Source organism: Grammomys surdaster, unplaced genomic scaffold (assembly GCF_004785775.1).
Source record: "Grammomys surdaster isolate TR1022 unplaced genomic scaffold, NIH_TR_1.0 66, whole genome shotgun sequence".
Lineage (NCBI taxonomy): Eukaryota > Metazoa > Chordata > Mammalia > Rodentia > Muridae > Grammomys > Grammomys surdaster.
In genome coordinates, this window is record NW_021604568.1 from 1817060 (window position 1) to 1823309 (window position 6250).

The window sequence follows — 6250 nt, forward strand, 5'->3', positions numbered from 1 at the left end:
TTCTCCCTGACCACTGTGCTAACCGCTTCTCCCTGACCACTGTGCTAACCGCTTCTCCCTGACCACTCTGCTAACTGCTTCTCCCTGACCACTCTGCTAACTGCTTCTCCCTGACCACTCTGCTAACTGTTCCTTTTGCCAGATGTGAGAAGCACAGGCACAAAGGGCTGGCTCTAACTCCTTAGGGAGCGCACAGTGTGATAGCCTAAATGATAATGAGTTCTGTGATTTGTTTTTCTAAATCAGTTTTCTCCTACCCACACCTACCCCTCTAGGCACATCATAGTTCACAGCGCCAGGATTCCCAGGGGACCTAGGGAAGGCAGTGCTCGAGGGAGCCCACAGTGCTCTGCATAGCTAGTTTATGCCCAAGGCCAACTTCTGTCTACTTTCTGTCCTCTGAACCCTCATGCCTGCTCTACAGAACCCAGAGCTCATCTGGGTCCAGCTGTCTGTGATATTCTTGGCATGACTTGGTTCAGGTCCGGTTGCTGAGAAGATTGGAGACATTATTTGGCTAGAAATGTATTGCTACTGTGATTTTTACATGGCTTACCAAAATCCTTTTACAATTTCCTCTTATTTATCCTGTCATTGGGGTCTCTCTCTAGGGATAGGATGGACTGGCAAAAGGGAAGAAAAAAAAAAAAGACAGCCATATACAGTCTCTGGGGAATGCCTGTAACCTGAAACCAGCCCTTTCTAAAGCTGAGCCCAGCTTTGTTCAAGGTGCCTGGTGGAAGAGGCCCAGCCTGAATGGCTGGTCCTTGACCATCAGGCATTTCTCCTGAAAGCCTGGGCCAAGAATTCAGCCTGCTACAATTGGGCAGCACCTTTCATTTGGCATGAGGGTCGTGACCCAAAGGCTGCTTCTAAGAAGCAGCTGCAGCCTCAGGCCCTGTTCTTCCTGTGTCTGCCCACCATACTGTGCCAGTTTGGGTTTCTTTTTTTTGCTTGTTTGTTTTGTTTGTTTGTTTGGTTTGTTTTTGTTTTTTTCGAGACAGGGTTTCTCTGTGTAGCCCTGGCTGTCCTGGAACTCACTCTGTAGACCAGGCTGGCCTCAAACCCAGAAATCCGCCTGTCTCTGCTTCTCAAGTGCTGGGATTAAAGGCGTATGCCACCACCACCCGGCTCAGTTTGGGTTTTAGTAGATAGTCTCAGCTCTAAGGTGGAGTGGTAATTTTCCAAAACCCATGAGGTAGACAGGCTTGTCCAGATACATCCATTGAGGGGTCAGGGACTGATACTGTGGGAGTTCCCAACCCAGCCCTAATCCTGAGTGAGGATAACTTGGGGTGCAGGGGGCTCAAGACACTGGTCAGTACAGATATGGTGTGAATTTAATGCTCTGGTTCCTGATAGGAAATCGTGATCCTGTTTCCTGTGTTGTTCGTGACAGTTGGTCCTGCTTCACAAACAGCTGTGCATGGCATGCTTGTCCGTCACATCATCTGGTTTATGGAGGAACGCTTAGAGGAGGGAACTCAGGCAAAGACAGGGTAGCATTTCAAACAGCAACTGTGCCGACAGGGCTTGAATAGCATGGTCAAGTTGAGACAAAGTCGATGTATAGACATTGAAGGTAAGTTGAGGTGGGCGAGGTCCCTGTAGACTGAAGGTATTCAGGGATCATCATACCCTGACCCCTCTGTTCTACACCGCCGAGATTATAGAAGATCTTGCCTAATGATCAGGGCGTTGGGGTAAGTGGGAGCTCCTGTTGGTTTGTGTGCGAGGGGACAGATGTATGAAGTGAGTTGGGAAGAGTTACCTGGCATTGTGAGCAGGCAGGACTGGAGGCTGTCACACTTGGTGGCTTTAGCATTTAAGATTTGGGACTTGGGACTGGAGATACGGCTCAGTAGCTAAGAGCACTTGTTGTTCTTGCAGATTTCCAGTACCCACACAACAGCTCACTGCCATCAGTGACTCCAGTTTCACTGTCCCCTTCTGACCTTTGAGGGCACTAGGCATCCATGTGGTTCACAGATACACATATGAGCAAAACACTCATATGCATGAAATAAGTAAATCTAAAAAAAGAGTTTAAAAACAGATTTGGAGCTCATTTAATCACTCATCCACCTCATAAATGTTAGGTTGACACCTCCAGTCCGCTAGAGGTCGGGGTCAATGACAAGAATTTCTCCAGAGTTGTCTGAAACACTTGCCACCACTTTGCATACCCACTTTCCCAAGGACTCTTTTCCCATTTGCCACATGCTTTCTGCAGCTGCCCTCCTCCAGACTCATGGACACAGAGCCAGGCTTTGCCACAGCACAGACCTTTCTATGATGTGAGATCATTTCAGGGGAGAAACTATGTATAGCAGAGGACCAGCATCAGGACAACCCCACATTGTCAGGCCATTTAGTATCACCCTTCTGCTGGTGCAGTCAGGGTCGCCTTAGACTGAGCTGTCTGGTGGGGATGGGGTATGATAGCAGCATCCCAGGGCAAGTCCCCTGTGTCCACTACATGCAGTATTGAGACTCTGACTCCTCGTCTGAATGATGGTGTTGGTCTGGCCTGGGATTCTTAAAACATTTTTAACTACTAAAACTCTTGCATGTGGAAATCACAAGAGGCTCAGTAAATACCACCAAATGGACAGTGCATTGAGGGAAGCCAGGGAAAATAAATGGCCCTCAAAGATTATACTTAGGTCCCTGGATTCTACAAAAGGCATATTTGAAAACTAGTTGACAAGTGTTCCTCCAAGGTATCTTCTAGTCATTGAAGTATTAGGTCTAGCCTTGTGTTTAGTCTCTGAGACTAATGACGCATTGACATTGTCCTTAGTTTTATGACCTGTTAGAGACTGGTAGTCATCCTGGGCAGATCAGGGGTATGGCATTGGGCAGAAATGTCAGGGTGGGACAGTCAGGATGGTACAGTTGGCTGCTCCAGCCTACCCTGCTGGCCTGTGCTCTGAAGCCCTGTGATTTCTAGCCTGCTCCTGCTGCCTCTCCTTTAAGTGCTGATTTGCCCCAAAGAAGAGAGGAAAATGAGGATGTGATGTATTTTAGGCAAGGAACGTGCTTTCAATTTGAGCAGCCAGGGGCTGAGCTCCTCACCTCACAGCGTGAGTTTGTGGGGTGCAGTGGTGCCTTTGGCAGAAACAGGAAAGCTCAAATCTGGGACCAGTTTTCCTTCATTTAGCAACCATTTGGGGAGCACCTGCTTTGTATTCTTGGAAAAACTTAAAAGGGAGATCCTAGCTATATTAGGACCCCCCAGACCCCAAGTAATGCAAACCAACTGAATCTAGACTAATTCGGCAAGAAACCACAGGCAGGATTGGTGCCTCGGGAAATTGTCCCTCTGTTGCTCAGCTCTTAGTTGCCCTCTCTCTATGCACTCTGGCTGCTTCTGTCCAGGGCTCACAGGTCCTGTGTGTTGCTTCTCAAATGGACTGAGGTCTTTGGAGTCTGCATTCTTAGAGGGTCCAGTTGATCCTGTTCTGGTCAGGTCTTCACTGGTCTACTTAACTCTAGTTAGGACGCAGTCATGTAAGACAGAGAAGTCTGGCATAGGCTGTTCCAAACATTGTGCATTTTGGTGACAGTTCCAGAAAAAGTGAACTGGAAGCCGCCCAGCTCTAAAACTCTGCTCCTGCAGGCCTTCATGAGGAATTGTAGTCCTGGGAAGGAGACCAACTGTGTGGGGACCATGTGATAGCCACACAAGGGGACAATGAAGCAGTACTTTTGGCAGTGCCTACTTCCTGCCTCGTAGAAGGCTTGCCTAGCTAGGGTATTGGACCAAAGAGCAGGGTTCCCTGAACTTTATGCCCACAGAGTTGCACAGGGCAGCAGAAGATAACCAGGTTAGCTCAGAGGAAGCAGTCCTCTGAGACTACTGCCCCTAGAACAGGCCTGAAGATGGTCAGGAATGGAGGTAGCTCTGTCTTTGGTACTTGTGAACATTTTTTTTTCTTCTAAACATCTGCTCTTGACTTCCCTCGGTAGTCAGATCCTTCTTACTCATCAGCTTGCTTCCTGACCTAGCATCCCAGCATCCTTTCTGACCTAGCATCCCAGCATCCTTTCTGACCTAGCATCCCAGCATCCTTCCTGACCTAGCATCCCAGCATCCTTTCTGACCTAGCATCCCAGCGTCCCAGGGGAGCCTCATGTCCTCACGGCTCTTTCAGTCAGAGTGCTGTGCATACTAGGAATGGATCCCTGCATGAAGGAGCAGAGAGAGGATCTAGGAAGAAGGACCAAACTGAGATAGAACAAGGGTAAAGGGAGGGACTGACAGGTATGTGTTCTGAGGAGAGGCATTGACAAGAAAGGCTGGAAGGGCACCTTGACTATAGAACTTAGGGGCAGAGCTGTGGAACTGAAGGGAAGCCATGGGAAACTGTGGCCATCGAGACACTAGGACACTTCTGGAGTAGAATAAAAAGGAGGGGATAAGGTAAGATGAAGGTCACTTAGAAGAACAGGGTGCTCCAGGTGGGTTGGAAGTAAAGTGCAAGGGGTATAGAAGCCTACTGAGGAAGTCTACAGGACCTGGTGATAGGTTAGCTGCACCAGTCATAGGGCCAGAGGTATGGAGGCAGATGGTAGGAGACCATTCTTCCTCAGAGCAGCAGAGCACTGCTGGAAAGTTTGTAATTTCTTGCTTAGGCTGAGGAGAAGTTAATGTCTTCATAGCAGAAAAGGAAGTTCTGGGGTAAAGGGGCAGACTGCCGCACCCTCGAACTCTACTTCTTAGCAAGTGTGACCTTGGCCAAGTGGCCCCAGCTTCCTCTTCAAAATGGGAACAATATCTGCTCAGTCCTTCAGAGAGGGGGAGAGTCAAGGGTTCTGTATGTGACACAGCTTTGTACACAGCAAAACCAGTAAGTGTAGGCATCTTGTTAGCATGGCCTTTGATGTGATTCTGTTGCACAGTGACCCTGTGGGGTCAAGGAGACTCATTAGGCCTACGATGTGACTCGACACTGAAAGATTCTAAGAGAATATGGAAAGTATGAGTGTCAGCTTTATTATGTCTGGTACTGTGCTTGTTTCCCAGTAGGAATCTGGGCAGCTGGAAGGGCAGTCAACAGGCACCTGGCAGCCCTCTGCTTTTCATTTCCTATTTATTGTCACAAGTGACGGACTCTGGTTGAGGACAAGAACAGCTGGGCAGGTCAGGGGAACACACAGCAGCTGCGTTTTAGGAAAAGTAAGATGCCAAGGGGCCTAGTTTGGGAACGGGCTGACACTGGAATTCAAAGTCTGGCCTGGAGAAGGGGGAGCAGGCAGTTCCCACAGAGGCTCTGGGAGGGGAAAACGAACAGAAATAGCCAAGGAAGCTATAAGGTGAGGAACACACACCAAAGGCAGTGTGGGGCTCTGAAGGCCATGGGGCTCTGAAGGCCAGGCTCCTGGGTAAGGGAAGCTTTAGATCCACAGGAAGAGCAGGATGTTGAAACCCTAGGAGAGCTGTGCCCCATCCTAAATGAGGGAAGTTGGGAAGGACCAGTCAGCCTAGCTGGAGAAGGCAGAGCAGGATGGGAAGGAATACCATAGCGTCTCCTCTGCCTGACCCCTGTCCTTTCCTGAAGCCTCTTCTGCCTCCCTAGATTCAGTGGGCCCCAGACTTTAGCCTCTACTCTATCTCCATCTGGGTCCTCTTCCTAGGCTGCTGACAAAACCAGATGCAGCAGCATTTCACACACACACCCCTTCCCTACTATCTCGGGAACATGAGCACCATGGTTTTCTTTTTTTTTTTTTTCCATATGGCATAGGTTTATTAATTTTGGTAGTTTCATGCATATACATGTATATAATTAATGAACAACTACTAAAGCCACCATCAGCTTAACATTTCTCAAATATAGTCTGTGTGTATGCATTTAGGACTAAACTCTTTTGTCTAGCTTGTTCTATCTAAGGGCTCAACCATGGAGAAAAATATTGCCAGTAGTTATTTTTTTTATTCTTTCTCTCTCTCTCTCTCTCTCTCTCTCTCTCTCTCTCTCTCTCTCTCTTTATTTATTTTTTTTAAAATCCAGTCCTCTTTTCCTCCTCATAGTTTGCATTCTGGTTTACTCATCCCATTCTACCAGTATTTCTTAAGCTAGCAGCAGGACCTTTTGAGTTGCCACAGTCCACTCTGGCATTTCAACATAGTATCATGTATATTTACTTTTTTTTTTTTTTTAATTTCTTTTTTTTTTTTTTTGAACATGAAATGCTTTTTTATATCATGTTTTACAAGGGGAGGGGGTAAGAGGGTCCAGGTGGT

General features: G+C 47.8%; 1 protein-coding gene across 1 annotated transcript in view; it reads left to right on the forward strand.

The window, feature by feature from the left end:
* The window catches only part of Ubtd1 (ubiquitin domain containing 1), a 54427-nt gene that overhangs the window by 13178 nt on the left and 34999 nt on the right, over positions 1-6250 (forward strand). The window lies entirely within an intron of this gene.